This window comes from Aegilops tauschii, chromosome 5 (genome assembly GCF_002575655.3).
Source record: "Aegilops tauschii subsp. strangulata cultivar AL8/78 chromosome 5, Aet v6.0, whole genome shotgun sequence".
Taxonomy (NCBI): domain Eukaryota; kingdom Viridiplantae; phylum Streptophyta; class Magnoliopsida; order Poales; family Poaceae; genus Aegilops; species Aegilops tauschii.
Genome location: NC_053039.3, coordinates 74,774,842 through 74,801,331, shown reverse-complemented (window position 1 = coordinate 74,801,331; position 26,490 = coordinate 74,774,842). Strand labels below are relative to the sequence as shown.

The following is a 26,490-nucleotide window of genomic DNA, read 5'->3' as shown; positions in this document are numbered from 1 at the left end:
AATGTCAAAAAAAATATAATCGGGTTAATATATATCGCGCACATGCGATATGTTTGTCACGAGCCGCAAAAAATAATTAAAAAGGGAATGCAACACGAGGTCACCCATCCTAGTACTACTCTCACCCAAGCACGCTTAACTTCGGAGTTCTGATGGGATCCGGTGCTTTAGTGCTGGTATGATCGCATCCGACATGTTACCCCCGCCTTCGTCCCTTATACTTGCCACTCCCAGGTCCACTGCAAAGATGATTGTCATTCTTACTACCATTACAACCGTTGCCTAATAATGGATAATGCCCTATATATACTACTTACTCCCCCCCCCCCTCAAACACGGAGACGAGTTTACCACGGTTTCCACCCCTCCCTCTATACCGCAGCAACACGTATTTTTTTACCCCTTTCAGAACGCGCTCCTCGCGCCACAAAGCCGCCTCTAGACGCGTGACCAATGAGCAGCGAGCTAAAACATATCGCAAATGTCAAAAATAATATAACGGGGTTAATATATATCGCGCACATGCGATATGTTTGTCACGAGGCGCAAAAAATAATTAAAAAGGGAATGCAACACGAGGTCACCCATCCTAGTACTACTCTCACCTAAGCACGCTTAACTTCGGAGTTCTGATGGGATCCGGTGCTTTAGTGCTGCTATGATCGCATCCCACATGTTACCCCCGCCTTCGTCCCTTATGCTTGCCACTCCCAGGTCCACTGCAAAGATGATTGTCATTCTTACTACCATTACAACCGTTGCCTAATAATGGATAATGCCCTATATACACTACTTACTCCCCCCCCTCAAACACGGAGACGAGTTTACCACGGTTTGCTCCCCTCCCTCTATACCGCAGCAACACGTATTTTTTTCCCCTTTCAGAACGCGCTCCTCGCGCCACAAAGCCGGCTCTAGACGCATGACCAATGAGCAGCGAGCTAAAACATATCGCAAATGTCAAAAATAATATAACGGGGTTAATATATATCGCGCACATGCGATATGTTTGTCACGAGGCGCAAAAAATAATTAAAAAGGGAATGCAACACGAGGTCACCCATCCTAGTACTACTCTCACCCAAGCACGCTTAACTTCGGAGTTCTGATGGGATCCGGTGCTTTAGTGCTGCTATGATCGCATCCCACATCTTACCCCCGCCTTCGTCCCTTATGCTTGCCACTCCCAGGTCCACTTCAAAGATGATTGTCATTCTTACTACCATTACAACCGTTGCCTAATGATGGATAATGCCCTATATATACTACTTACTCCCCCCCCCCTCAAACACGGAGACGAGTTTACCACGGTTTCCACCCCTCCCTCTATACCGCAGCAACACGTATTTTTTACCCCTTTCAGAACGCGCTCCTCGCGCCACAAAGCCGCCTCTAGACAAGTGACCAATGAGCTGCGAGCTAAAACATATCGCAAATGTCAAAAATAATATAACGGGGTTAATATATATCGCGCAGATGCGATATGTTTGTCACGAGGCGCAAAAAATAATTAAAAAGGGAATGCAACACGAGGACTTTCCAGGAGGTCACCCATCCTAGTACTACTCTCGCCCAAGCACGCTTAACTTCGGAGTTCTGATGGGATCCGGTGCTTTAGTGCTGGTATGATCGCATCCGACATGTTAGCCCCGCCTTCGTCCCTTATGCTTGCCACTCCCAGGTCCACTGCAAAGATGATTGTCATTCTTACTACCATTACAACCGTTGCCTAATAATGGATAATGCCCTATATACACTACTTACTCCCCCCCCTCAAACACGGAGACGAGTTTACCACGGTTTGCACCCCTCCCTCTATACCGCAGCAACACGTATTTTTTTACCCCTTTCAGAACGCGCTCCTCGCGCCACAAAGCCGCCTCTAGACGCATGACCAATGAGCAGCGAGCTAAAACATATCGCAAATGTCAAAAATAATATAACGGGGTTAATATATATCGCACACATGCGATATGTTTGTCACGAGGCGCAAAAAATAATTAAAAAGGGAATGCAACACGAGGTCACCCATCCTAGTACTACTCTCACCCAAGCACGCTTAACTTCGGAGTTCTGATGGGATCCGGTGCTTTAGTGCTGCTATGATCGCATCCCACATGTTACCCCCGCCTTCGTCCCTTATGCTTGCCACTCCCAGGTCCACTGCAAAGATGATTGTCATTCTTACTACCATTACAACCGTTGCCTAATGATGGATAATGCCCTATATATACTACTTACTCCCCCCCCTCAAACACGGAGACGAGTTTACCACGGTTTCCACCCCTCCCTCTATACCGCAGCAACACGTATTTTTTACCCCTTTCAGAACGCGCTCCTCGCGCCACAAAGCCGCCTTTAGACGCGTGACCAATGAGCTGCGAGCTAAAACATATCGCAAATGTCAAAAATAATATAACGGGGTTAATATATATCGCTCACATGGGATATGTTTGTCACGAGCCGCAAAAAATAATTAAAAAGGGAATGCAACACGAGGACTTCCCAGGAGGTCACCCATCCTAGTACTACTCTCGCCCAAGCACGCTTAACTACGGAGTTCTGATGGGATCCGGTGCTTTAGTGCTGGTATGATCGCATCCAACATGTTACCCCCGCCTTCGTCCCTTATGCTTGCCACTCCCAGGTCCACTGCAAAGATGATTGTCATTCTTACTACCATTACAACCGTTGCCTAATAATGGATAATGCCCTATATATACTACTTACTCCCCCCCCTCAAACACGGAGACGAGTTTACCACGGTTTCCACCCGTCCCTCTATACCGCAGCAACACGTATTTTTTTACCCCTTTCAGAACACGCTCCTCGCGCCACAAAGCCGCCTCTAGACGCGTGACCAATGAGCAGCGAGCTAAAACATATCGCAAATGTCAAAAATAATATAACGGGGTTAATATATATCGCGCACATGGGATATGTTTGTCACGAGCCGCAAAAAATAATTAAAAAGGGAATGCAACACGAGGACTTCCCAGGAGGTCACCCATCCTAGTACTACTCTCGCCCAAGCACGCTTAACTACGGAGTTCTGATGGGATCCGGTGCTTTAGTGCTGGTATGATCGCATCCGACATGTTACCCCCGCCTTCGTCCCTTATGCTTGCCACTCCCAGGTCCACTGCAAAGATGATTGTCATTCTTACTACCATTACAACCGTTGCCTAATAATGGATAATGCCCTATATATACTACTTACTCCCGCCCCTCAAACACGGAGACGAGTTTACCACGGTTTCCACCCCTCCCTCTATACCGCAGCAACACGTATTTTTTTACCCCTTTCAGAACACGCTCCTCGCGCCACAAAGCCGCCTCTAGACGCGTGACCAATGAGCAGCGAGCTAAAACATATCGCAAATGTCAAAAATAATATAACGGGGTTAATATATATCGCGCACATGCGATATGTTTGTCACGACGCGCAAAAAATAATTAAAAAGGGAATGCAACACGAGGACTTCCCAGGAGGTCACCCATCCTAGTACTACTCTCGCCCAAGCATGCTTAACTACGAAGTTCTGATGGGATCCGGTGCTTTAGTGCTGGTATGATCGCATCCGACATGTTACCCCCGCCTTCGTCCCTTATGCTTGCCACACCCAGGTCCACTGCAAAGATGATTGTCATTCTTACTACAATTACAACCGTTGCCTAATAATGGATAATGCCCTATATACACTACTTACTCCCCCCCCCTCAAACACGGAGACGAGTTTACCACGGTTTGCACCCCTCCCTCTATACCGCAGCAACACGTATTTTTTTACCCCTTTCAGAACGCGCTCCTCGCGCCACAAAGCCGCCTCTAGACGCCTGACCAATGAGCAGCGAGCTAAAACATATCACAAATGTCAAAAATAATATAACGGGGTTAATATATATCGCGCACATGCGATATGTTTGTCATGAGGCGCAAAAAATAAATAAAAAGGGAATGCAACACGAGGTCACCCATCCTAGTACTACTCTCACCCAAGCACGCTTAACTTCGGAGTTCTGATGGGATCCGGTGCTTTAGTGCTGCTATGATCGCATCCCACATGTTACCCCCGCCTTCGTCCCTTATGCTTGCCACTCCCAGGTCCACTGCAAAGATGATTGTCATTCTTACTACCATTACAACCGTTGCCTAATAATGGATAATGCCCTATATATACTACTTACTCCCCCCCCTCAAACACGGAGACGAGTTTACCACGGTTTCCACCACTCCCTCTATACCGCAGCAACACGTATTTTTTACCCCTTTCAGAACGCGCTCCTCGCGCCACAAAGCCGCCTCTAGACGCGTGACCAATGAGCTGCGAGCTAAAACATATCGCAAATGTCAAAAATAATATAACGGGGTTAATATATATCGCGCACATGCGATATGTTTGTCACGAGCCGCAAAAAAAATTAAAAAGGGAATGCAACCCGAGGACTTCCCAGGAGGTCACCCATCCTAGTACTACTCTCGCCCAAGCACGCTTAACTACGGAGTTCTGATGGGATCCGGTGCTTTAGTGCTGGTATGATCGCATCCGACATGTTACCCCCGCCTTCGTCCCTTATGCTTGCCACTCCCAGGTCCACTGCAAAGATGATTGTCATTCTTACTACCATTACAACCGTTGCCTAATAATGGATAATGCCCTATATATACTACTTACTCCCCCCCCCTCAAACACGGAGACGAGTTTACCACGGTTTCCACCCCTCCCTCTATACCCCAGCAACACGTATTTTTTTACCCCTTTCAGAACGCGCTCCTCGCGCCACAAAGCCGCCTCTAGACGCGTGACCAATGAGCAGCGAGCTAAAACATATCGCAAATGTCAAAAATAATATAACGGGGTTAATATATATCGCGCACATGCGATATGTTTGTCACGACGCGAAAAAAAATTAAAAAGGGAATGCAACACGAGGACTTCCCAGGAGGTCACCCATCCTAGTACTACTCTCGCCCAAGCACGCTTAACTACGGAGTTCTGATGGGATCCGGTGCTTTAGTGCTGCTATGATCGCATCCCACATGTTACCCCCGCCTTCGTCCCTTATGCTTGCCACTCCCAGGTCCACTGCAATGATGATTGTCATTCTTACTACCATTACAACCGTTGCCTAATGATGGATAATGCCCTATATATACTACTTACTCCCCCCCCCTCAAACACCGAGACGAGTTTACCACGGTTTCCACCCCTCCCTCTATACCGCAGCAACACGTATTTTTTACCCCTTTCAGAACGCGCTCCTCGCGCCACAAAGCCGCCTTTAGACGCGTGACCAATGAGCTGCGAGCTAAAACATATCGCAAATGTCAAAAATAATATAACGGGGTTAATATATATCGCTCACATGGGATATGTTTGTCACGAGCCGCAAAAAATAATTAAAAAGGGAATGCAACACGAGGACTTCCCAGGAGGTCACCCATCCTAGTACTACTCTCGCCCAAGCACGCTTAACTTCGGAGTTCTGATGGGATCCGGTGCTTTAGTGCTGCTATGATCGCATCCAACATGTTACCCCCGCCTTCGTCCCTTATGCTTGCCACTCCCAGGTCCACTTCAAAGATGATTGCCATTCTTACTACCATTACAACCGTTGCCTAATAATGGATAATGCCCTATATATACTTCTTACTCCCCCCCTCAAACACGGAGACGAGTTTACCACGGTTTCCACCCCTCCCTCTATACCGCAGCAACACGTATTTTTTTACCCCTTTCAGAACGCGCTCCTCGCGCCACAAAGCCGCCTCTAGACGCCTGACCAATGAGCAGCGAGGTAAAACATATCGCAAATGTCAAAAATAATATAACGGGGTTAATATATATCACGCACATGCGATATGTTTGTCACGAGGCGCAAAAAATAATTAAAAAGGGAATGCAACACGAGGTCACCCATCCTAGTACTACTCTCACCCAAGCACGCTTAACTTCGGAGTTCTGATGGGATCCGGTGCTTTAGTGCTGGTATGATCGCATCCAACATGTTACCCCCGCCTTCGTCCCTTATGCTTGCCACTCCCAGGTCCACTGCAAAGATGATTGTCATTCTTACTACCATTACAACCGTTGCCTAATAATGGATAATGCCCTATATATACTACTTACTCCCCCCCCTCAAACACGGAGACGAGTTTACCACGGTTTCCACCCGTCCCTCTATACCGCAGCAACACGTATTTTTTTACCCCTTTCAGAACACGCTCCTCGCGCCACAAAGCCGCCTCTAGACGCGTGACCAATGAGCAGCGAGCTAAAACATATCGCAAATGTCAAAAATAATATAACGGGGTTAATATATATCGCGCACATGGGATATGTTTGTCACGAGCCGCAAAAAATAATTAAAAAGGGAATGCAACACGAGGACTTCCCAGGAGGTCACCCATCCTAGTACTACTCTCGCCCAAGCACGCTTAACTACGGAGTTCTGATGGGATCCGGTGCTTTAGTGCTGGTATGATCGCATCCGACATGTTACCCCCGCCTTCGTCCCTTATGCTTGCCACTCCCAGGTCCACTGCAAAGATGATTGTCATTCTTACTACCATTACAACCGTTGCCTAATAATGGATAATGCCCTATATATACTACTTACTCCCGCCCCTCAAACACGGAGACGAGTTTACCACGGTTTCCACCCCTCCCTCTATACCGCAGCAACACGTATTTTTTTACCCCTTTCAGAACACGCTCCTCGCGCCACAAAGCCGCCTCTAGACGCGTGACCAATGAGCAGCGAGCTAAAACATATCGCAAATGTCAAAAATAATATAACGGGGTTAATATATATCGCGCACATGCGATATGTTTGTCACGACGCGCAAAAAATAATTAAAAAGGGAATGCAACACGAGGACTTCCCAGGAGGTCACCCATCCTAGTACTACTCTCGCCCAAGCATGCTTAACTACGAAGTTCTGATGGGATCCGGTGCTTTAGTGCTGGTATGATCGCATCCGACATGTTACCCCCGCCTTCGTCCCTTATGCTTGCCACACCCAGGTCCACTGCAAAGATGATTGTCATTCTTACTACAATTACAACCGTTGCCTAATAATGGATAATGCCCTATATACACTACTTACTCCCCCCCCCTCAAACACGGAGACGAGTTTACCACGGTTTGCACCCCTCCCTCTATACCGCAGCAACACGTATTTTTTTACCCCTTTCAGAACGCGCTCCTCGCGCCACAAAGCCGCCTCTAGACGCCTGACCAATGAGCAGCGAGCTAAAACATATCACAAATGTCAAAAATAATATAACGGGGTTAATATATATCGCGCACATGCGATATGTTTGTCATGAGGCGCAAAAAATAAATAAAAAGGGAATGCAACACGAGGTCACCCATCCTAGTACTACTCTCACCCAAGCACGCTTAACTTCGGAGTTCTGATGGGATCCGGTGCTTTAGTGCTGCTATGATCGCATCCCACATGTTACCCCCGCCTTCGTCCCTTATGCTTGCCACTCCCAGGTCCACTGCAAAGATGATTGTCATTCTTACTACCATTACAACCGTTGCCTAATAATGGATAATGCCCTATATATACTACTTACTCCCCCCCCTCAAACACGGAGACGAGTTTACCACGGTTTCCACCACTCCCTCTATACCGCAGCAACACGTATTTTTTACCCCTTTCAGAACGCGCTCCTCGCGCCACAAAGCCGCCTCTAGACGCGTGACCAATGAGCTGCGAGCTAAAACATATCGCAAATGTCAAAAATAATATAACGGGGTTAATATATATCGCGCACATGCGATATGTTTGTCACGAGCCGCAAAAAAAATTAAAAAGGGAATGCAACCCGAGGACTTCCCAGGAGGTCACCCATCCTAGTACTACTCTCGCCCAAGCACGCTTAACTACGGAGTTCTGATGGGATCCGGTGCTTTAGTGCTGGTATGATCGCATCCGACATGTTACCCCCGCCTTCGTCCCTTATGCTTGCCACTCCCAGGTCCACTGCAAAGATGATTGTCATTCTTACTACCATTACAACCGTTGCCTAATAATGGATAATGCCCTATATATACTACTTACTCCCCCCCCCTCAAACACGGAGACGAGTTTACCACGGTTTCCACCCCTCCCTCTATACCCCAGCAACACGTATTTTTTTACCCCTTTCAGAACGCGCTCCTCGCGCCACAAAGCCGCCTCTAGACGCGTGACCAATGAGCAGCGAGCTAAAACATATCGCAAATGTCAAAAATAATATAACGGGGTTAATATATATCGCGCACATGCGATATGTTTGTCACGACGCGAAAAAAAATTAAAAAGGGAATGCAACACGAGGACTTCCCAGGAGGTCACCCATCCTAGTACTACTCTCGCCCAAGCACGCTTAACTACGGAGTTCTGATGGGATCCGGTGCTTTAGTGCTGCTATGATCGCATCCCACATGTTACCCCCGCCTTCGTCCCTTATGCTTGCCACTCCCAGGTCCACTGCAATGATGATTGTCATTCTTACTACCATTACAACCGTTGCCTAATGATGGATAATGCCCTATATATACTACTTACTCCCCCCCCCTCAAACACCGAGACGAGTTTACCACGGTTTCCACCCCTCCCTCTATACCGCAGCAACACGTATTTTTTACCCCTTTCAGAACGCGCTCCTCGCGCCACAAAGCCGCCTTTAGACGCGTGACCAATGAGCTGCGAGCTAAAACATATCGCAAATGTCAAAAATAATATAACGGGGTTAATATATATCGCTCACATGGGATATGTTTGTCACGAGCCGCAAAAAATAATTAAAAAGGGAATGCAACACGAGGACTTCCCAGGAGGTCACCCATCCTAGTACTACTCTCGCCCAAGCACGCTTAACTTCGGAGTTCTGATGGGATCCGGTGCTTTAGTGCTGCTATGATCGCATCCAACATGTTACCCCCGCCTTCGTCCCTTATGCTTGCCACTCCCAGGTCCACTTCAAAGATGATTGCCATTCTTACTACCATTACAACCGTTGCCTAATAATGGATAATGCCCTATATATACTTCTTACTCCCCCCCTCAAACACGGAGACGAGTTTACCACGGTTTCCACCCCTCCCTCTATACCGCAGCAACACGTATTTTTTTACCCCTTTCAGAACGCGCTCCTCGCGCCACAAAGCCGCCTCTAGACGCCTGACCAATGAGCAGCGAGGTAAAACATATCGCAAATGTCAAAAATAATATAACGGGGTTAATATATATCACGCACATGCGATATGTTTGTCACGAGGCGCAAAAAATAATTAAAAAGGGAATGCAACACGAGGTCACCCATCCTAGTACTACTCTCACCCAAGCACGCTTAACTTCGGAGTTCTGATGGGATCCGGTGCTTTAGTGCTGCTATGATCGCATCCCACATGTTACCCCCGCCTTCGTCCCTTATGCTTGCCACTCCCAGGTCCACTGCAAAGATGATTGTCATTCTTACTACCATTACAACCGTTGCCTAATAATGGATAATGCCCTATATATACTACTTACTCCCCCCCCTCAAACACGGAGACGAGTTTACCACGGTTTCCACCCCTCCCTCTATACCGCAGCAACACGTATTTTTTACCCCTTTCAGAACGCGCTCCTCGCGCCACAAAGCCGCCTCTAGACGCGTGACCAATGAGCTGCGAGCTAAAACATATCGCAAATGTCAAAAATAATATAACGGGGTTAATATATATCGCGCACATGCGATATGTTTGTCACGAGCCGCAAAAAATAATTAAAAAGGGAATGCAACACGAGGTCACCCATCCTAGTACTACTCTCGGCCAAGCACGCTTAACTACGGAGTTCTGATGGGATCCGGTGCTTTAGTGCTGGTATGATCGCATCCAACATGTTACCCCCGCCTTCGTCCCTTATGCTTGCCACTCCCAGGTCCACTGCAAAGATGATTGTCATTCTTACTACCATTACAACCGTTGCCTAATAATGGATAATGCCCTATATATACTACTTACTCCCCCCCCCTCAAACACGGAGACGAGTTTACCACGGTTTCCACCCCTCCCTCTATACCGCAGCAACACGTATTTTTTACCCCTTTCAGAACGCGCTCCTCGCGCCACAAAGCCGCCTCTAGACGCGTGACCAATGAGCAGCGAGCTAAAACATATCGCAAATGTCAAAAATAATATAACGGGGTTAATATATATCGCGCACATGCGATATGTTTGTCACGACGCGCAAAAAATAATTAAAAAGGGAATGCAACACTAGGACTTCCTAGTAGGTCACCCATCCTAGTACTACTCTCGCCCAAGCACGCTTAACTACAGAGTTCTGATGGGATCCGGTGCTTTAGTGCTGGTATGATCGCATCCTACATGTTACCCCCGCCTTCGTCCCTTATGCTTGCCACTCCCAGATCCACTGCAAAGATGATTGTCATTCTTACTACCATTACAACCGTTGCCTAATAATGGATAATGCCCTATATATAGTACTTACTCCCCCCTTAAACACGGAGACGAGTTTACCACGGTTTCCACCCCACCCTCTATACCGCATCAATACGAATTTTTTTACCCCTTTCAGAACGCGCTCCTCGCGCCACAAAGCCGCCTCTAGACGCATGCCAATGAACAGCGAGCTAAAACATATCGCAAATGTCAAAAATAATATAACGGGGTTAATATATATCGCGCACATGCGATATGTTTGTCACGAGGCGCAAAAAATAATTAAAAAGGGAATGCAACACGAGGACTTCCCAGGAGGTCACCCATCCTAGTACTACTCTCGCCCAAGCACGCTTAACTTCGGAGTTTTGATGGGATCCGGTGCTTTAGTGCTGGTATGATCGCATCCAACATGTTACCCCCGCCTTCGTCCCTTATGCTTGCCACTCCCAGGTCCACTACAAAGATGATTGTCATTCTTACTACCATTACAACCGTTGCCTAATAATGGATAATGCCCTATATATACTACTTACTCCCCCCCCCTCAAACACGGAGACGAGTTTACCACGGTTTCCACCCCTCCCTCTATACCGCAGCAACACGTATTTTTTTACCCCTTTCAGAACGCGCTCCTCGCGCCACAAAGCCGCCTCTAGACGCGTGACCAATGAGCAGCGAGCTAAAACATATCGCAAATGTCAAAAATAATATAACGGGGTTAATATATATCGCGCACATGCGATATGTTTGTCACGAGGCGCAAAAAATAATTAAAAAGGGAATGCAACAGGAGGATTTTCCAGGAGGTCACCCATCCTAGTACTACTCTCGCCCAAGCACGCTTAACTTCGGAGTTCTGATGGGATCCGGTGCTTTAGTGCTGGTATGATTGCATCCGACATGTTACCCCCGCCTTCGTCCCTTATGCTTGCCACTCCCAGGTCCACTGCAAAGATGATTGTCATTCTTACTACCATTACAACCGTTGCCTAATAATGGATAATGCCCTATATATACTACTTACTCCCCCCCCCTCAAACACGGAGACGAGTTTACCACGGTTTTCACCCCTCCCTCTATACCGCAGCAACACGTATTTTTTACCCCTTTCAGAACGCGCTCCTCGCGCCACAAAGCCGCCTCTAGACGCGTGACCAATGAGTAGCGAGCTAATACATATCGCTAATGTCAAAAATAACATAACGGGGTTAATATATATCGCGCACATGCGATATGTTTGTCACGAGGCGCAAAAAATAATTAAAAAGGGAATGCAACACGAGGTCACCCATCCTAGTACTACTCTCACCCAAGCACGCTTAACTTCGGAGTTCTGATGGGATCCGGTGCTTTAGTGCTGCTATGATCGCATCCCACATGTTACCCCCGCCTTCGTCCCTTATGCTTGCCACTCCCAGGTCCACTTCAAAGATGATTGTCATTCTTACTACCATTACAACCGTTGCCTAATAATGGATAATGCCCTATATATACTACTTACTCCCCCCCCTCAAACACGGAGACGAGTTTACCACGGTTTCCACCCCTCCATCTATACCGCAGCAACATGTATTTTTTACCCCTTTCAGAACGCGCTCCTCGCGCCACAAAGCCGCCTCTAGACGCGTGACCAATGAGCTGCGAGCTAAAACATATCGCAAATGTCAAAAATAATATAACGGGGTTAATATATATCGCGCACATGCGATATGTCTGTCACGAGCCGCAAAAAATAATTAAAAAGGGAATGCAACACGAGGTCACCCATCCTAGTACTACTCTCACCCAAGCACGCTTAACTTCGGAGTTCTGATGGGATCCGGTGCTTTAGTGCTGCTATGATCGCATCCCACATGTTACCCCCGCCTTCTTCCCTTATGCTTGCCACTCCCAGGTCCACTGCAAAGATGATTGTCATTCTTACTACCATTACAACCGTTGCCTAATAATGGATAATGCCCTATATATACTACTTACTCCCCCCCCCCTCAAACACGGAGACGAGTTTACGACGGTTTCCACCCCTCCCTCTATCCGCAGCAACACGTATTTTTTACCCCTTTCAGAACGCGCTCCTCGCGCCACAAAGCCGCCTCTATACGCGTGACAAATGAGCTGCGAGCTAAAACATATCGCAAATGTCAAAAATAATATAACGGGGTTAATATATATCGCGCACATGCGATATGTTTGTCACGAGCCGCAAAAAATAATTAAAAAGGGAATGCAACACGAGGACTTAACAAGAGGTCACCCATCCTAGTACTACTCTCGCCCAAGCACGCTTAACTACGGAGTTCTGATGGGATCCGGTGCTTTAGTGCTGGTATGATCGCATCCGACATGTTACCCCCGCCTTCGTTCCTTATGCTTGCCACTCCCAGGTCCACTGCAAAGATGATTGTCATTCTTACTACCATTACAACCGTTGCCTAATAATGGATAATGCCCTATATATACTACTTACTCCCCCCCCTCAAACACGGAGACGAGTTTACCACGGTTTCCACCCCTCCCTCTATACCGCAGCAACACGTATTTTTTTACCCCTTTCAGAACGCGCTCCTCGCGCCACAAAGCCGCCTCTAGACGCGTGACCAATGAGCAGCGAGCTAAAACGTATCGCAAATGTCAAAAATAATACAACGGGGTTAATATATATCGCGCACATGCGATATGTTTGTCACGAGGCGCAAAAAATAATTGAAAAGGGAATGCAACACGAGGATTTTCCAGGAGGTCACCCATCCTAGTACTACTCTCGCCCAAGCACGCTTAACTTCGGAGTTCTGATGGGATCCGGTGCTTTAGTGCTGGTATGATCGCATCCGACATGTTACCCCCGCCTTCGTCCCTTATGCTTGCCACTCCCAGGTCCACTGCAAAGATGATTGTCATTCTTAATACCATTACAACCGTTGCCTAATAATGGATAATGCCCTATATATACTACTTACTCCCCCCCTCAAACACGGAGACGAGTTTACCACGGTTTCCACCCCTCCCTCTATACCGCAGCAACACGTATTTTTTTACCCCTTTCAGAACGCGCTCCTCGCGCCACAAAGCCGCCTCTAGACGCGTGACCAATGAGCAGCGAGCTAAAACATATCGCAAATGTCAAAAATAATATAACGGGGTTAATATATATCGCGCACATGCGATATGTTTCTCACGACGCGCAAAAAATAATTAAAAAGGGAATGCAACACGAGGACTTCCCAGGAGGTCACCCATTCTAGTACTACTGTCGCCCAAGCACGCTTAACTTCGGAGTTCTGATGGGATCCGGTCATTTAGTGCTGGTATGATCGCATCCGACATGTTACCCCCGCCTTCGTCCCTTATGCTTGCCACTCCCAGGTCCACTGCAAAGATGATTGCCATTCTTACTACCATTACAACCGTTCCCTAATAATGGATAATGACCTATATATACTACTTACTCCCCCCCTCAAACACGGAGACGAGTTTACCACGGTTTCCACCCCACCCTCTATACCGCAGCAACACGTATTTTTTTTACCCCTTTCAGAACGCGCTCCTCGCGCCACAAAGCCGCCTCTAGACGCGTGCCAATGAGCAGCGAGCTAAAACATATCGCTAATGACAAAAATAATATAACGGGGTTAATATATATCGCGCACATGGGATATGTTTGTCACGAGGCGCAAAAAAATAATTAAAAAGGGAATGCAACACGAGGACTTCCCAGGAGGTCACCCATCCTAGTACTACTCTCGCCCAAGCACGCTTAAGTTCGGAGTTCTGATGGGATCCGGTGCTTTAGTGCTCGTATGATCGCATCCGACATGCTACCCCCGCCTTCGTCCCTTATGCTTGCCACTCCCAGGTCCACTTCAAAGATGATTGCCATTCTTACTACCATTACAACCGTTCCCTAATAATGGATAATGCCCTATATATACTACTTACTCCCCCCCCTCAAACACGGTGACGAGTTTACCACGGTTTCCACCCCACCCTCTATACCTCAGCAGCACGTATTTTTTTAACCCCTTTCAGAACGCGCTCCTCGCGCCACAAAGCCGCCTCTAGACGCGTGCCAATGAGCAGCGAGCTAAAACATATCGCAAATGACAAAAATAATATAACGGGGTTAATATATATCACGCACATGCGATATGTTTGTCACGAGGCGCAAAAAAATAATTAAAAAGGGAATGCAACACGAGGACTTCCTAGTAGGTCACCCATCCTAGTACTACTCTCGCCCAAGCACGCTTAACTACAGAGTTTTGATGGGATCCGGTGCTTTAGTGCTGGTATGATTGCATCCTACATGTTACCCCCGCCTTCGTCCCTTATGCTTGCCACTCCCAGGTCCACTGCAAAGATGATTGTCATTCTTACTACCATTACAACCGTTGCCTAATAATGAATAATGCCCTATATATACTACTTACTCCCCCCCTCAAACACGGAGACGAGTTTACCACGGTTTCCACCCCTCCCTCTATACCGCAGCAACACGTATTTTTTTACCCCTTTCAGAACGCGCTCCTCGCGCCACAAAGCCGCCTCTAGACGCGTGCCAATGAACAGCGAGCTAAAACATATCGCAAATGTCAAAAATAATATAACGGGGTTAATATATATCGCGCACATGCGATATGTTTGTCACGAGGCGCAAAAATTAATTAAAAAGGGAATGCAACACGAGGACTTCCCTGGAGGTCACCCATCCTAGTACTACTCTCACCAAGCACGCTTAACTTCGGAGTTCTGATGGGATCCGGTGCTTTAGTGCTGGTATGATCGCATCAGACATGTTACCCCCGCCTTCGTCCCTTATGCTTGCCACTCCCAGGTCCACTGCACAGATGATTGTCATTCTTACTACCATTACAACCGTTGCCTAATAATGGATAATGCCCTATATATACTACTTACTCCCCCCCCCTCAAACACGGAGACGAGTTTACCACGGTTTCCACCCCTCCCTCTATACCGCAGCAACACGTATTTTTTTACCCCTTTCAGAACGCGCTCCTCGCGCCACAAAGCCGCCTCTAGACGCGTGACCAATGAGCAGCGAGCTAAAACATATCGCAAATGTCAAAAATAATATAACGGGGTTAATATATATCGCGCACATGCGATATGTTTGTCACGAGGCGCAAAAAATAATTAAAAAGGGAATGCAACACGAGGATTTTCCAGGAGGTCACCCATCCTAGTACTACTCTCGCCCAAGCACGCTTAACTTCGGAGTTCTGATGGGATTCGTTGCTTTAGTGCTGGTATGATCGCATCCGACATGTTACCCCCGCCTTCGTCCCTTATGCTTGCCACTCCCAGGTCCACTGCAAAGATGATTGTCATTCTTACTACCATTACAACCGTTGCCTAATAATGGATAATGCCCTATATATACTACTTACTCCCCCCCCCTCAAACACGGAGACGAGTTTACCACGGTTTCCACCCCTCCCTCTATACCGCAGCAACACGTATTTTTTTACCCCTTTCAGAACGCGCTCCTCGCGCCACAAAGCCGCCTCTAGACGCGTGACCAATGAGCAGCGAGCTAAAACATATCGCAAATCTGAAAAATAATATAACGGGGTTAATATATACCGCTCACATGCGATATGTTTGTCACGAGGCGCAAAAAATAATTAAAAAGGGAATGCAACACGAGGATTTTCCAGGAGGTCACCCATCCTAGTACTACTCTCGCCCAAGCACGCTTAACTTCGGAGTTCTGATGGGATCCGGTGCTTTAGTGCTGGTATGATCGCATCCGACATGTTACCCCCGCCTTCGTCCCTTATGCTTGCCACTCCCAGGTCCACTTCAAAGATGATTGTCATTCTTACGACCATTACAATCGTTGCCTAATAATGGATAATGCCCTATATATACTACTTACTCCCCCCCCTCAAACACGGAGACGAGTTTACCACGGTTTCCACCCCTCCCTCTATACCGCAGCAACACGTATTTTTTTACCCCTTTCAGAACGCGCTCCTCGCACCACAAAGCCGCCTCTAGACGCGTGACCAATGAGCAGCGAGCAAAAACATATTGCAAATGTCAAAAATAATATAACGGGGTTAATATATATCGCGCACATGCGATATGTTTGTCAGGCGGCGCAAAAAATAATTAAAAAGGGAATGCAACACGAGGATTTTCAAGGAGGTCACCCATCCTAGTACTACTCTCGCCCAAGCACGCTTAACTTCGGAGTTCTGATGGGATCCGGTGCTTTAGTGCTGGTATGATCGCATCCGACATGTTACCCCCGCCTTCGTCCCTTATGCTTGCCACTCCCAGGTCCACTGCAAAGATGATTGTCATTCTTACTACCATTACAACCGTTGCCTAATAATGGATAATGCCCTATATATACTACTTACTCCCCCCCCTCAAACACGGCTACAAGTTTACCACGGTTTCCACCCCTCCCTCTATACCGCAGCAACACATATTTTTTTACCCTTTCAGAACGCGCTCCTCGCGCCACAAAGCCGCCTCTAGACGCGTGACCAATGAGCAGCGAGCTAAAACATATCGCAAATGTCAAAAATAATATAACGGGGTTAATATATATCGCGCACATGCGATATGTTTGTCACGAGGCGCAAAAAATGATTAAAAAGGGAATGCAACACGAGGATTTCCGACGAGGTCACCCATCCTAGTACTACTCTCACCCAAGCACGCTTAACTTCGGAGTTTTGATGGGATCCGGTGCTTTAGTGCTGCTATGATCGCATCCCACATGTTACCCCCGCCTTCGTCCCTTATGCTTGCCACTCCCAGGTCCACTGCAAAGATGATTGTCATTCTTACTACCATTACAACCGTTGCATAATAATGGATAATGCCCTATATATACTACTTACTCCCCCCCCTCAAACACGGAGACGAGTTTACCACGGTTTCCACCCCTCCCTCTATACCGCAGCAACACGTATTTTTTACCCCTTTCAGAACGCGCTCCTCGCGCCACAAAGCCGCCTCTAGACGCGTGACCAATGAGCAGCTTGCTAAAACATGTCGCAAATGTCAAAAATAATATAACGGGGTTAATATATATCGCGCACATGCGATATGTTTGTCACGAGGCGCAAAAAATAATTAAAAAGGGAATGCAACACGAGGATTTTCCAGGAGGTCACCCATCCTAGTACTACTCTCGCCCAAGCACGCTTAACTTCGGAGTTCTGATGGGATCCGTTGCTTTAGTGCTGGTATGATCGCATCCGACATGTTACCCCCGCCTTCGTCCCTTATGCTTGCCACTCCCAGGTCCACTGCAAAGATGATTGTCATTCTTACTACCATTACAACCGTTGCCTAATAATGGATAATGCCCTATATATACTACTTACTCCCCCCCTCAAACACGGAGACGAGTTTACCACGGTTTCCACCCCTCCCTCTATACCGCAGCAACACGTATTTTTTACCCCTTTCAGAACGCGCTCCTCGCGCCACAAAGCCGCCTCTAGACGCGTGACCAATGAGCAGCTTGCTAAAACATGTCGCAAATGTCAAAAATAATATAACGGGGTTAATATATATCGCGCACATGCGATATGTTTGTCACGAGCCGCAAAAATAATTAAAAAGGGAATGCTACACGAGGACTTGCCAGGAGGTCACCCATCCTATTACTACTCTCGCCCAAGCACGCTTAACTACGGAGTTCTGATGGGATCCGGTGCTTTAGTGCTGGTATGATCGCATCCGACATGTTACCCCCGCCTTCGTCCCTTATGCTTGCCACTCCCAGGTCCACTGCAAAGATGATTGTCATTCTTACTACCATTACAACCGTTTCCTAATAATGGATAATGCCCTATATATACTACTTACTCCCCCCCCTCAATCAGGAGACGAGTTTACCACGGTTTCCACCCCTCCCTCTATACCGCAGCAACACGTATTTTTTTAACCCCTTTCAGAACGCGCTCCTCGCGCCACAAAGCCGCCTCTAGACACGTGACCAATGAGCAGCGAGCTAAAACATATCGCAAATGTCAAAAATAATATAACGGGGTTAATATATATCGCGCACATGCGATATGTTTGTCACGAGGCGCAAAAAATAATTAAAAAGGGAATGCAACACGAGGATTTTCCAGGAGGTCACCCATCCTAGTACTACTCTCGCCCAAGCACGCTTAACTTCGGAGTTCTGATGGGATCCGTTGCTTTAGTGCTGGTATGATCGCATCCGACATGTTACCCCCGCCTTCGTCCCTTATGCTTGCCACTCCCAGGTCCACTGCAAAGATGATTGTCATTCTTACTACCATTACAACCGTTGCCTAATAATGGATAATGCCCTATATATACTACTTACTCCCCCCCCTCAAACACGGAGACGAGTTTACCACGGTTTCCACCCCTCCCTCTATACCGCAGCAACACGTATTTTTTACCCCTTTCAGAACGCGCTCCTCGCGCCACAAAGCCGCCTCTAGACGCGTGACCAATGAGCAGCTTGCTAAAACATGTCGCAAATGTCAAAAATAATATAACGGGGTTAATATATATCGCACACATGCGATATGTTTGTCACGAGCCGCAAAAATAATTAAAAAGGGAATGCAACACGAGGACTTGCCAGGAGGTCACCCGACCTAGTACTACTCTCGCCCAAGCACGCTTAACTTCGGAGTTCTGATGGGATCCGGTGATTTAGTGCTGGTATGATCGCATCCAACATGTTACCCCCGCCTTCGTCCCTTATGCTTGCCACTCCCAGGTCCACTTCAAAGATGATTGCCATTCTTACTACCATTACAACCGTTGCCTAATAATGGATAATGCCCTATATATACTACTTACTCCCCCCCCCCTCAAACACGGAGACGAGTTTACCACGGTTTCCACCCCACCCTCTATACCGCAGCAACACGTATTTTTTTACCCCTTTCCGAACGCGCTCCTCGCGGCACAAAGCCGCCTCTAGACGCGTGCCAATGAGCAGCGAGCTAAAACATATCGCAAATGTCAAAAATAATATAACGGGGTTAATATATATCGCGCACATGCGATATGTTTGTCACGAGGCGCAAAAAATAATTAAAAAGGGAATGCAACACGAGGATTTTCCAGGAGGTCACCCATCCTAGTACTACTCTCGCCCAAGCACGCTTAACTTCGGAGTTCTGATGGGATCCGGTGCTTTAGTGCTGGTATGATCGCATCCGACATGTTACCCCCGCCTTCGTCCCTTATGCTTGCCACTCCCAGGTCCACTTCAAAGATGATTGTCATTCTTACTACCATTACAACCAATGCCTAATAATGGATAATGCCCTATATATACTACTTACTCCCCCCCCCCTCAAACACGGAGACGAGTTTACCACGGTTTCCACCCCTCCCTCTATACCGCAGCAACACGTATTTTTTTACCCCTTTCAGAACGCGCTCCTCGCGCCACAAAGCCGCCTCTAGACGCGTGACCAATGAGCAGCGAGCTAAAACGTATCGCAAATGTCAAAAATAATACAACGGGGTTAATCTATATCGCGCACATGCGATATGTTTGTCACGAGGCGCAAAAAATAATTAAAAAGGGAGTGCAACACGAGGATTTTCCAGGAGGTCACCCATCCTAGTACTACTCTCGCCCAAGCACGCTTAACTTCGGAGTTCTGATGGGATCCGGTGCTTTAGTGTTGGTATGATCGCATCCGACATGTTACCCCTGCCTTCGTCCCTTATGCTTGCCACTCCCAGGTCCACTTCAAAGATGATTGTCATTCTTACTACCATTACAACCGTTGCCTAATAATGGATAATGCCCTATATATACTACTTACTCCCCCCCCTCAAACACGGAGATGAGTTTACCACGGTTTCCACCCCTCCCTCTATACCGCAGCAACACGTATTTTTTTACCCCTTTCAGAACGCGCTCCTCGCGCCACAAAGCCGCCTCTAGACGCGTGACCAATGAGCAGCGAGCTAAAACATATCGCAAATGTCAAAAATAATATAACGGGGTTAATATATATCGCGCACATGTGATATGTTTGTCATGAGGCGCAAAAAATAATTAAAAAGGGAATGCAACACGAGGACTTCCCAGGAGGTCACCCATCCTAGTACAATCTCGCCCAAGCACGCTTAACTTCGGAGTTCTGATGGGATCCGGTGCTTTAGTGCTGCTATGATCGCATCCAACATGTTACCCCCGCCTTCGTCCCTTATGCTTGCCACTCCCAGGTCCACTGCAAAGATGATTGTCATTCTTACTACCATTACAACCGTTGCCTAATAATGTATAATGCCCTATATATACTACTTACTCCCCCCCCTCAAACACGGAGACGAGTTTACCACGGTTTCCACCCCTCCCTCTATACCGCAGCAACACGTATTTTTTTACCCCTTTCAGAACGCGCTCCTCGCGCCACAAAGCCGCCTCTAGACGCGTGACCAATGAGCAGCGAGCTAAAACATATCGCAAATGTCAAAAATAATATAACGGGGTTAATATATATCGCGCACATGCGATATGTTTCTCACGACGCGCAAAAAATAATTAAAAAGGGAATGCAACACGAGGACTTCCCAGGAGGTCACCCATTCTAGTACTACTGTCGCCCGAGCACGCTTAACTTCGGAGTTCTGATGGGATCCGGTCATTTAGTGCTGGTATGAGCGCATCCGACATGTTACCCCCGCCTTCGTCCCTTATGCTTGCCACTCCCAGGTCCACTGCAAAGATGATTGCCATTCTTACTACCATTACAACCGTTGCCTAATAATGGATAATGCCCTATATATACTACTTACTCCCCCCCCTGAAACACGGAGACGAGTTTACCACGGTTTCCACCCCACCCTCTATACCGCAGCAACATGTATTTTTTTACCCCTTTCAGAACGCGCTCCTCGCGCCACTAAGCCGCCTCTAGACGCGTGCCAATGAGCAGCGAGCTAAAACATATCGCAAATGTCAAAAATAATATAACGGGGTTAATATATATCGCGCACATGCGATATGTTTGTCACGAGGCGCAAAAAAATAATTAAAAAGGGAATGCAACACGAGGACTTCCCAGGAGGTCACCCATCCTAGTACTACTCTCGCCCAAGCACGCTTAACTTCGGAGTTCTGATGGGATCCGGTGCTTGGTGCTGGTATGATCGCATCCGACATGTTACCCCCGCCTTCGTCCCTTATGCTTGCCACTCCCAGGTCCACTACAAAGATGATTGTCATTCTTACTACCATTACAACCGTTGCCTAATAATGGATAATGCCCTATATATACTACTTACTCCCCCCCTCAAACACGGAGACGAGTTTACCACGGTTTCCACCCCTCCCTCTATACCGCAGCAACACGTATTTTTTTACCCCTTTCAGAACGCGCTCCTCGCGCCACAAAGCCGCCTCTAGACGCGTCACCAATGAGCAGCGAGCAAAAATATATTGCAAATGTCAAAAATAATGTAACGGGGTTAATATATATCGCGCACATGCGATATGTTTGTCAGGAGGCGCAAAAAATAATTAAAAAGGGAATGCAACACGAGGATTTTCAAGGAGGTCACCCATCCTAGTACTACTCTCGCCCAAGCACGCTTAACTTCGGAGTTCTGATGGGATCCGGTGCTTTAGTGCTGGTATGATCGTATCCGACATGTTACCACCGCCTTCGTCCCTTATGCTTGCCACTCCCAGGTCCACTGCAAAGATGATTGTCATTCTTACTACCATTACAACCGTTGCCTAATAATGGATAATGCCCTATATATACTACTTACTCCCCCCCCTCAAACACGGCTACAAGTTTACCACGGTTTCCACCCCTCCCTCTATACCGCAGCAAAACATATTTTTTACCCCTTTCAGAACGCGCTCCTCGCGCCACAAAGCCGCCTCTAGACGCGTGACCAATGAGCAGCGAGCTAAAACATATCGCAAATGTCAAAAATAATATAACGGGGTTAATATATATCGCGCACATGCGATATGTTTGTCACGAGGCGCAAAAAATAATTAAAAAGGGAATGCAACACGAGGACACCCATCCTAGTACGACTCTCACCCCAGCACGCTTAACTTCGGAGTTCTGATGGGATCCGGTGCTTTAGTGCATGTATGATCGCATCCGACATGTTACCCCCGCCTTCGTCCCTTATGCTTGCCACTCCCAGGTCCACTGCAAAGATGATTGTCATTCTTACTACCATTACAACTGTTGCCTAATAATGGATAATGCCCTATATATACTACTTACTCCCCCCCCCTCAAACACGGAGACGAGTTTACCACGGTTTCCACCCCTCCCTCTATACCGCAGCAACACGTATTTTTTACCCCTTTCAGAACGCGCTCCTCGCGCCACAAAGCCGCCTCTAGACGCGTGACCAATGAGCAGCGAGCTAAAACATATCGCAAATGTCAAAAATAATATAACGGGGTTAATATATATCGCGCACATGCGATATGTTTGTCACGAGCCGCAAAAATAATTAAAAAGGGAATGCAACACGAGGACTTGCCAGGAGGTCACCCATCCTAGTACTACTCTCGCCCAAGCACGCTTAACTACGGAGTTCTGATGGGATCCGGTGCTTTAGTGCTGGTATGATCGCATCCGACATGTTACCCCCGCCTTCGTCCCTTATGCTTGCCACTCCCAAGTCCACTGCAAAGATGATTGTCATTCTTACTACCATTACAACCGTTGCCTAATAATGGATAATGCCCTATATATACTACTTACTCCCCCCCCTCAAACACGGAGACGAGTTTACCACGGTTTCCACCCCTCCCTCTATACCGCAGCAACACGTATTTTTTACCCCATTCAGAACGCGCTCCTCGCGCCACAAAGCCGCCTCTAGACGCGTGACCAATGAGCAGCGAGCTAAAACATATCGCAAATGTCAAAAATAATATAACGGGGTTAATATATATCGCGCACATGCGATATGTTTGTCAGGAGGCGCAAAAAATAATTAAAAAGGGAATGCAACACGAGGATTTTCCAGGAGGTCACCCATCCTAGTACTACTCTCGCCCAAGCACGCTTAACTTCGGAGTTCTGATGGGATCCGGTGCTTTAGTGCTGGTATGATCGCATGCGACATGTTACCCCCGCCTTCGTCCCTTATGCTTGCCACTCCCAGGTCCACTGCCAAGATGATTGTCATTCTTACTACCATTACAACCGTTGCCTAATAATGGATAATGCCCTATATATACTACTTACTCCCCCCCCTCAAACACGGAGACGAGTTTACCACGGTTTCCACCCCTACCTCTATACCGCAGCAACACGTATTTTTTTACCCCTTTCAGAACGCGCTCCTCGCGCCACAAAGCCGCCTCTAGACGCGTGACCAATGAGCAGCGAGCTAAAACATATCGCAAATGTCAAAAATAATATAACGGGCTTAATATATATCGCGCACATGCGATATGTTTGTCACGAGGTGCAAAAAATAATTAAAAAGGGAATGCAACACGAGGATTTTCCAGGAGGTCACCCATCCTAGTACTACTCTCGCCCAAGCACGCTTAACTTCGGAATTCTGATGGGATCCGGTGCTTTAGTGCTGGTATGATCGCATCCGACATGTTACCCCCGCCTTCGTCCCTTATGCTTGCCACTCCCAGGTCCACTGCAAAGATGATTGTCATTCTTACTACCATTACAACCGTTGCCTAATAATGGATAATGCCCTATATATACTACTTACTCCCCCCCTCAAACACGGAGACGAGTTTACCACGGTTTCCACCCCTCCCTCTATACCGCAGCAACACGTATTTTTTTACCCCTTTCAGAACGCGCTCCTCGCGCCACAAAGCCGCCTCTAGACGCGTGACCAATGAGCAGCGAGCTAAAACATATCGCAAATGTCAAAAATAATATAACGGGCTTAATATATATCGCGCACATGCGATATGTTTGTCACGAGGCGCAAAAAATAATTAAAAAGGGAATGCAACACGAGGACTTACCAGGAGGTCACCCAACCTAGTACTACTCTCGCCCAAGCACGCTTAACTTCGGAGTTCTGATGGGATCCGGTGATTTAGTGCTGGTATGATCGCATCCAACATGTTACCCCCGCCTTCGTCCCTTATGCTTGCCACTCCCAGGTCCACTGCAAAGATGATTGCCATTCTTACTACCATTACAACCGTTGCCTAATAATGGATAATGCCCTATATATACTACTTACTCCCCCCCCCTCAAACACGGAGACGAGTTTACCACGGTTTCCACCCCACCCTCGGAGTTCTGATGGGATCCGGTGCTTTAGTGCTGGTATGATCGCATCCGACATGTTACCCCCGCCTTCGTCCCTTATGCTTGCCACTCCCAGGTCCACTGCAAAGATGATTGTCATTCTTACTACCATTACAACCGTTGCCTAATAAAGGATAATGCCCTATATATACTACTTACTCCCCCCCCCCTTCAAACACGGAGACGAGTTTACCACGGTTTCCACCCCGCCCTCTATACCGCAGCAACACGTATTATTTTACCCCTTTCAGAACGCGCTCCTCGCGCCACAAAGCCGCCTCTAGACGCGTGACCAATGAGCAGCGAGCTAAAACATATCGCAAATGTCAAAAATAATATAACGGGGTTAATATATATCGCGCACATGCGATATGTTTGTCAGGAGGCGCAAAAAATAATTAAAAAGGGAATGCAACACGAGGATTTTCCAGGAGGTCACCCATCCTAGTACTACTCTCGCCCAAGCACGCTTAACTTCGGAGTTCTGATGGGATCCGGTGCTTTAGTGCTGGTATGATCGCATCCGACATGTTACCCCCGCCTTCGTCCCTTATGCTTGCCACTCCCAGGTCCACTGCAAAGATGATTGTCATTCTTACTACCATTACAACCGTTGCCTAATAATGGATAATGCCCTATATATACTACTTACTCCCCCCCCCTCAAACACGGAGACGAGTTTACCACGGTTTCCACCCCTCCCTCTATACCGCAGCAACACGTATTTTTCCCCTTTCAGAACGCGCTCCTCGCGCCACAAAGCCGCCTCTAGACGCGTGCCAATGAGCAGCGAGCTAAAACATATCGCAAATGTCAAAAATAATATAACGGGGTTAATATATATCGCGCACATGCGATATGTTTGTCACGAGGCGCAAAAAAATAATTAAAAAGGGAATGCAACACGAGGACTTCCCAGGAGGTCACCCATCCTAGTACTACTCTCACCCAAGCACGCTTAACTTCGGAGTTCTGATGGGATCCGGTGCTTGGTGCTGGTATGATCGCATCCGACATGTTACCCCCGCCTTCGTCCCTTATGCTTGCCACTCCCAGGTCCACTACAAAGATGATTGTCATTCTTACTACCATTACAACCGTTGCCTAATAATGGATAATGCCCTATATATACTACTTACTCCCCCCCTCAAACACGGAGACGAGTTTACCACGGTTTCCACCCCTCCCTCTATACCGCAGAACACGTATTTTTTTACCCCTTTCAGAACGCGCTCCTCGCGCCACAAAGCCGCCTCTAGACGCGTCACCAATGAGCAGCGAGCAAAAATATATTGCAAATGTCAAAAATAATGTAACGGGGTTAATATATATCGCGCACATGCGATATGTTTGTCAGGAGGCGCAAAAAATAATTAAAAAGGGAATGCAACACGAGGATTTTCAAGGAGGTCACCCATCCTAGTACTACTCTCGCCCAAGCACGCTTAACTTCGGAGTTCTGATGGGATCCGGTGCTTTAGTGCTGGTATGATCGTATCCGACATGTTACCACCGCCTTCGTCCCTTATGCTTGCCACTCCCAGGTCCACTGCAAAGATGATTGTCATTCTTACTACCATTACAACCGTTGCCTAATAATGGATAATGCCCTATATATACTACTTACTCCCCCCCCCCCTCAAACACGGCTACAAGTTTACCACGGTTTCCACCCCTCCCTCTATACCGCAGCAAAACATATTTTTTACCCCTTTCAGAACGCGCTCCTCGCGCCACAAAGCCGCCTCTAGACGCGTGACCAATGAGC

At 47.4% G+C, this 26,490-nt stretch overlaps 42 non-coding genes and 12 pseudogenes across 42 annotated transcripts; all 54 read right to left on the bottom strand.

Annotated features, from left to right (window-relative positions):
• Window positions 1-84: 84 nt before the first annotated feature.
• Window positions 85-190, bottom strand: LOC141024554 (5S ribosomal RNA; annotated as a pseudogene).
• A 374-nt stretch (window positions 191-564) lies between these two features.
• Window positions 565-670, bottom strand: LOC141024650 (5S ribosomal RNA; annotated as a pseudogene).
• Window positions 671-1,040: 370 nt separating this feature from the next.
• On the bottom strand, window positions 1,041-1,146 carry LOC141024572 (5S ribosomal RNA; annotated as a pseudogene).
• Window positions 1,147-1,518: 372 nt separating this feature from the next.
• LOC141025070 (5S ribosomal RNA) lies at window positions 1,519-1,637 on the bottom strand. Its single transcript, XR_012186567.1, has one exon. It is a non-coding gene; the product is annotated as a 5S ribosomal RNA (ribosomal RNA).
• A 371-nt stretch (window positions 1,638-2,008) lies between these two features.
• LOC141024571 (5S ribosomal RNA) lies at window positions 2,009-2,114 on the bottom strand (annotated as a pseudogene).
• A 370-nt stretch (window positions 2,115-2,484) lies between these two features.
• LOC141024376 (5S ribosomal RNA) lies at window positions 2,485-2,603 on the bottom strand. The gene has a single exon (XR_012185973.1). It is a non-coding gene; the product is annotated as a 5S ribosomal RNA (ribosomal RNA).
• A 371-nt stretch (window positions 2,604-2,974) lies between these two features.
• Window positions 2,975-3,093, bottom strand: LOC141024366 (5S ribosomal RNA). The gene has a single exon (XR_012185963.1). It is a non-coding gene; the product is annotated as a 5S ribosomal RNA (ribosomal RNA).
• A 371-nt stretch (window positions 3,094-3,464) lies between these two features.
• LOC141023900 (5S ribosomal RNA) lies at window positions 3,465-3,583 on the bottom strand. Its single transcript, XR_012185498.1, has one exon. It is a non-coding gene; the product is annotated as a 5S ribosomal RNA (ribosomal RNA).
• Window positions 3,584-3,955: 372 nt separating this feature from the next.
• On the bottom strand, window positions 3,956-4,061 carry LOC141024625 (5S ribosomal RNA; annotated as a pseudogene).
• Window positions 4,062-4,430: 369 nt separating this feature from the next.
• On the bottom strand, window positions 4,431-4,549 carry LOC141025209 (5S ribosomal RNA). Its single transcript, XR_012186707.1, has one exon. It is a non-coding gene; the product is annotated as a 5S ribosomal RNA (ribosomal RNA).
• Window positions 4,550-4,919: 370 nt separating this feature from the next.
• LOC141023698 (5S ribosomal RNA) lies at window positions 4,920-5,038 on the bottom strand. The gene has a single exon (XR_012185297.1). It is a non-coding gene; the product is annotated as a 5S ribosomal RNA (ribosomal RNA).
• A 371-nt stretch (window positions 5,039-5,409) lies between these two features.
• LOC141023492 (5S ribosomal RNA) lies at window positions 5,410-5,528 on the bottom strand. The gene has a single exon (XR_012185089.1). It is a non-coding gene; the product is annotated as a 5S ribosomal RNA (ribosomal RNA).
• Window positions 5,529-5,898: 370 nt separating this feature from the next.
• On the bottom strand, window positions 5,899-6,004 carry LOC141024553 (5S ribosomal RNA; annotated as a pseudogene).
• Window positions 6,005-6,375: 371 nt separating this feature from the next.
• On the bottom strand, window positions 6,376-6,494 carry LOC141024355 (5S ribosomal RNA). The gene has a single exon (XR_012185952.1). It is a non-coding gene; the product is annotated as a 5S ribosomal RNA (ribosomal RNA).
• Window positions 6,495-6,865: 371 nt separating this feature from the next.
• LOC141023899 (5S ribosomal RNA) lies at window positions 6,866-6,984 on the bottom strand. The gene has a single exon (XR_012185497.1). It is a non-coding gene; the product is annotated as a 5S ribosomal RNA (ribosomal RNA).
• Window positions 6,985-7,356: 372 nt separating this feature from the next.
• On the bottom strand, window positions 7,357-7,462 carry LOC141024624 (5S ribosomal RNA; annotated as a pseudogene).
• A 369-nt stretch (window positions 7,463-7,831) lies between these two features.
• LOC141025208 (5S ribosomal RNA) lies at window positions 7,832-7,950 on the bottom strand. Its single transcript, XR_012186706.1, has one exon. It is a non-coding gene; the product is annotated as a 5S ribosomal RNA (ribosomal RNA).
• A 370-nt stretch (window positions 7,951-8,320) lies between these two features.
• On the bottom strand, window positions 8,321-8,439 carry LOC141023697 (5S ribosomal RNA). Its single transcript, XR_012185296.1, has one exon. It is a non-coding gene; the product is annotated as a 5S ribosomal RNA (ribosomal RNA).
• Window positions 8,440-8,810: 371 nt separating this feature from the next.
• On the bottom strand, window positions 8,811-8,929 carry LOC141023490 (5S ribosomal RNA). The gene has a single exon (XR_012185087.1). It is a non-coding gene; the product is annotated as a 5S ribosomal RNA (ribosomal RNA).
• Window positions 8,930-9,299: 370 nt separating this feature from the next.
• Window positions 9,300-9,405, bottom strand: LOC141024570 (5S ribosomal RNA; annotated as a pseudogene).
• Window positions 9,406-9,775: 370 nt separating this feature from the next.
• LOC141024567 (5S ribosomal RNA) lies at window positions 9,776-9,881 on the bottom strand (annotated as a pseudogene).
• Window positions 9,882-10,252: 371 nt separating this feature from the next.
• LOC141024263 (5S ribosomal RNA) lies at window positions 10,253-10,371 on the bottom strand. The gene has a single exon (XR_012185860.1). It is a non-coding gene; the product is annotated as a 5S ribosomal RNA (ribosomal RNA).
• Window positions 10,372-10,739: 368 nt separating this feature from the next.
• LOC141025239 (5S ribosomal RNA) lies at window positions 10,740-10,858 on the bottom strand. The gene has a single exon (XR_012186737.1). It is a non-coding gene; the product is annotated as a 5S ribosomal RNA (ribosomal RNA).
• Window positions 10,859-11,230: 372 nt separating this feature from the next.
• Window positions 11,231-11,349, bottom strand: LOC141024142 (5S ribosomal RNA). The gene has a single exon (XR_012185739.1). It is a non-coding gene; the product is annotated as a 5S ribosomal RNA (ribosomal RNA).
• Window positions 11,350-11,720: 371 nt separating this feature from the next.
• On the bottom strand, window positions 11,721-11,826 carry LOC141024569 (5S ribosomal RNA; annotated as a pseudogene).
• A 370-nt stretch (window positions 11,827-12,196) lies between these two features.
• On the bottom strand, window positions 12,197-12,302 carry LOC141024568 (5S ribosomal RNA; annotated as a pseudogene).
• Window positions 12,303-12,673: 371 nt separating this feature from the next.
• Window positions 12,674-12,792, bottom strand: LOC141024023 (5S ribosomal RNA). The gene has a single exon (XR_012185621.1). It is a non-coding gene; the product is annotated as a 5S ribosomal RNA (ribosomal RNA).
• A 371-nt stretch (window positions 12,793-13,163) lies between these two features.
• On the bottom strand, window positions 13,164-13,282 carry LOC141025147 (5S ribosomal RNA). Its single transcript, XR_012186644.1, has one exon. It is a non-coding gene; the product is annotated as a 5S ribosomal RNA (ribosomal RNA).
• Window positions 13,283-13,652: 370 nt separating this feature from the next.
• On the bottom strand, window positions 13,653-13,771 carry LOC141024388 (5S ribosomal RNA). Its single transcript, XR_012185985.1, has one exon. It is a non-coding gene; the product is annotated as a 5S ribosomal RNA (ribosomal RNA).
• A 371-nt stretch (window positions 13,772-14,142) lies between these two features.
• LOC141024014 (5S ribosomal RNA) lies at window positions 14,143-14,261 on the bottom strand. The gene has a single exon (XR_012185612.1). It is a non-coding gene; the product is annotated as a 5S ribosomal RNA (ribosomal RNA).
• Window positions 14,262-14,633: 372 nt separating this feature from the next.
• Window positions 14,634-14,752, bottom strand: LOC141024319 (5S ribosomal RNA). The gene has a single exon (XR_012185916.1). It is a non-coding gene; the product is annotated as a 5S ribosomal RNA (ribosomal RNA).
• Window positions 14,753-15,121: 369 nt separating this feature from the next.
• LOC141024436 (5S ribosomal RNA) lies at window positions 15,122-15,239 on the bottom strand. Its single transcript, XR_012186033.1, has one exon. It is a non-coding gene; the product is annotated as a 5S ribosomal RNA (ribosomal RNA).
• Window positions 15,240-15,611: 372 nt separating this feature from the next.
• On the bottom strand, window positions 15,612-15,730 carry LOC141024277 (5S ribosomal RNA). The gene has a single exon (XR_012185874.1). It is a non-coding gene; the product is annotated as a 5S ribosomal RNA (ribosomal RNA).
• Window positions 15,731-16,102: 372 nt separating this feature from the next.
• LOC141025146 (5S ribosomal RNA) lies at window positions 16,103-16,221 on the bottom strand. Its single transcript, XR_012186643.1, has one exon. It is a non-coding gene; the product is annotated as a 5S ribosomal RNA (ribosomal RNA).
• A 371-nt stretch (window positions 16,222-16,592) lies between these two features.
• On the bottom strand, window positions 16,593-16,711 carry LOC141023728 (5S ribosomal RNA). The gene has a single exon (XR_012185326.1). It is a non-coding gene; the product is annotated as a 5S ribosomal RNA (ribosomal RNA).
• Window positions 16,712-17,081: 370 nt separating this feature from the next.
• On the bottom strand, window positions 17,082-17,200 carry LOC141024458 (5S ribosomal RNA). The gene has a single exon (XR_012186056.1). It is a non-coding gene; the product is annotated as a 5S ribosomal RNA (ribosomal RNA).
• Window positions 17,201-17,570: 370 nt separating this feature from the next.
• Window positions 17,571-17,689, bottom strand: LOC141023885 (5S ribosomal RNA). The gene has a single exon (XR_012185483.1). It is a non-coding gene; the product is annotated as a 5S ribosomal RNA (ribosomal RNA).
• A 368-nt stretch (window positions 17,690-18,057) lies between these two features.
• Window positions 18,058-18,176, bottom strand: LOC141024139 (5S ribosomal RNA). Its single transcript, XR_012185736.1, has one exon. It is a non-coding gene; the product is annotated as a 5S ribosomal RNA (ribosomal RNA).
• Window positions 18,177-18,547: 371 nt separating this feature from the next.
• Window positions 18,548-18,666, bottom strand: LOC141023884 (5S ribosomal RNA). Its single transcript, XR_012185482.1, has one exon. It is a non-coding gene; the product is annotated as a 5S ribosomal RNA (ribosomal RNA).
• A 369-nt stretch (window positions 18,667-19,035) lies between these two features.
• On the bottom strand, window positions 19,036-19,154 carry LOC141024267 (5S ribosomal RNA). The gene has a single exon (XR_012185864.1). It is a non-coding gene; the product is annotated as a 5S ribosomal RNA (ribosomal RNA).
• Window positions 19,155-19,526: 372 nt separating this feature from the next.
• LOC141025145 (5S ribosomal RNA) lies at window positions 19,527-19,645 on the bottom strand. The gene has a single exon (XR_012186642.1). It is a non-coding gene; the product is annotated as a 5S ribosomal RNA (ribosomal RNA).
• Window positions 19,646-20,018: 373 nt separating this feature from the next.
• LOC141024219 (5S ribosomal RNA) lies at window positions 20,019-20,137 on the bottom strand. The gene has a single exon (XR_012185817.1). It is a non-coding gene; the product is annotated as a 5S ribosomal RNA (ribosomal RNA).
• Window positions 20,138-20,508: 371 nt separating this feature from the next.
• On the bottom strand, window positions 20,509-20,626 carry LOC141023984 (5S ribosomal RNA). The gene has a single exon (XR_012185582.1). It is a non-coding gene; the product is annotated as a 5S ribosomal RNA (ribosomal RNA).
• A 371-nt stretch (window positions 20,627-20,997) lies between these two features.
• LOC141024485 (5S ribosomal RNA) lies at window positions 20,998-21,116 on the bottom strand. Its single transcript, XR_012186083.1, has one exon. It is a non-coding gene; the product is annotated as a 5S ribosomal RNA (ribosomal RNA).
• Window positions 21,117-21,487: 371 nt separating this feature from the next.
• Window positions 21,488-21,605, bottom strand: LOC141023831 (5S ribosomal RNA). The gene has a single exon (XR_012185428.1). It is a non-coding gene; the product is annotated as a 5S ribosomal RNA (ribosomal RNA).
• Window positions 21,606-21,975: 370 nt separating this feature from the next.
• On the bottom strand, window positions 21,976-22,094 carry LOC141024208 (5S ribosomal RNA). The gene has a single exon (XR_012185805.1). It is a non-coding gene; the product is annotated as a 5S ribosomal RNA (ribosomal RNA).
• Window positions 22,095-22,464: 370 nt separating this feature from the next.
• Window positions 22,465-22,570, bottom strand: LOC141024661 (5S ribosomal RNA; annotated as a pseudogene).
• A 370-nt stretch (window positions 22,571-22,940) lies between these two features.
• On the bottom strand, window positions 22,941-23,059 carry LOC141023825 (5S ribosomal RNA). The gene has a single exon (XR_012185422.1). It is a non-coding gene; the product is annotated as a 5S ribosomal RNA (ribosomal RNA).
• Window positions 23,060-23,429: 370 nt separating this feature from the next.
• On the bottom strand, window positions 23,430-23,548 carry LOC141023520 (5S ribosomal RNA). Its single transcript, XR_012185121.1, has one exon. It is a non-coding gene; the product is annotated as a 5S ribosomal RNA (ribosomal RNA).
• Window positions 23,549-23,919: 371 nt separating this feature from the next.
• On the bottom strand, window positions 23,920-24,038 carry LOC141023810 (5S ribosomal RNA). Its single transcript, XR_012185408.1, has one exon. It is a non-coding gene; the product is annotated as a 5S ribosomal RNA (ribosomal RNA).
• Window positions 24,039-24,408: 370 nt separating this feature from the next.
• On the bottom strand, window positions 24,409-24,527 carry LOC141023947 (5S ribosomal RNA). The gene has a single exon (XR_012185545.1). It is a non-coding gene; the product is annotated as a 5S ribosomal RNA (ribosomal RNA).
• A 601-nt stretch (window positions 24,528-25,128) lies between these two features.
• On the bottom strand, window positions 25,129-25,247 carry LOC141025144 (5S ribosomal RNA). Its single transcript, XR_012186641.1, has one exon. It is a non-coding gene; the product is annotated as a 5S ribosomal RNA (ribosomal RNA).
• Window positions 25,248-25,616: 369 nt separating this feature from the next.
• Window positions 25,617-25,734, bottom strand: LOC141024140 (5S ribosomal RNA). The gene has a single exon (XR_012185737.1). It is a non-coding gene; the product is annotated as a 5S ribosomal RNA (ribosomal RNA).
• A 369-nt stretch (window positions 25,735-26,103) lies between these two features.
• LOC141024207 (5S ribosomal RNA) lies at window positions 26,104-26,222 on the bottom strand. The gene has a single exon (XR_012185804.1). It is a non-coding gene; the product is annotated as a 5S ribosomal RNA (ribosomal RNA).
• Window positions 26,223-26,490: the final 268 nt, after the last annotated feature.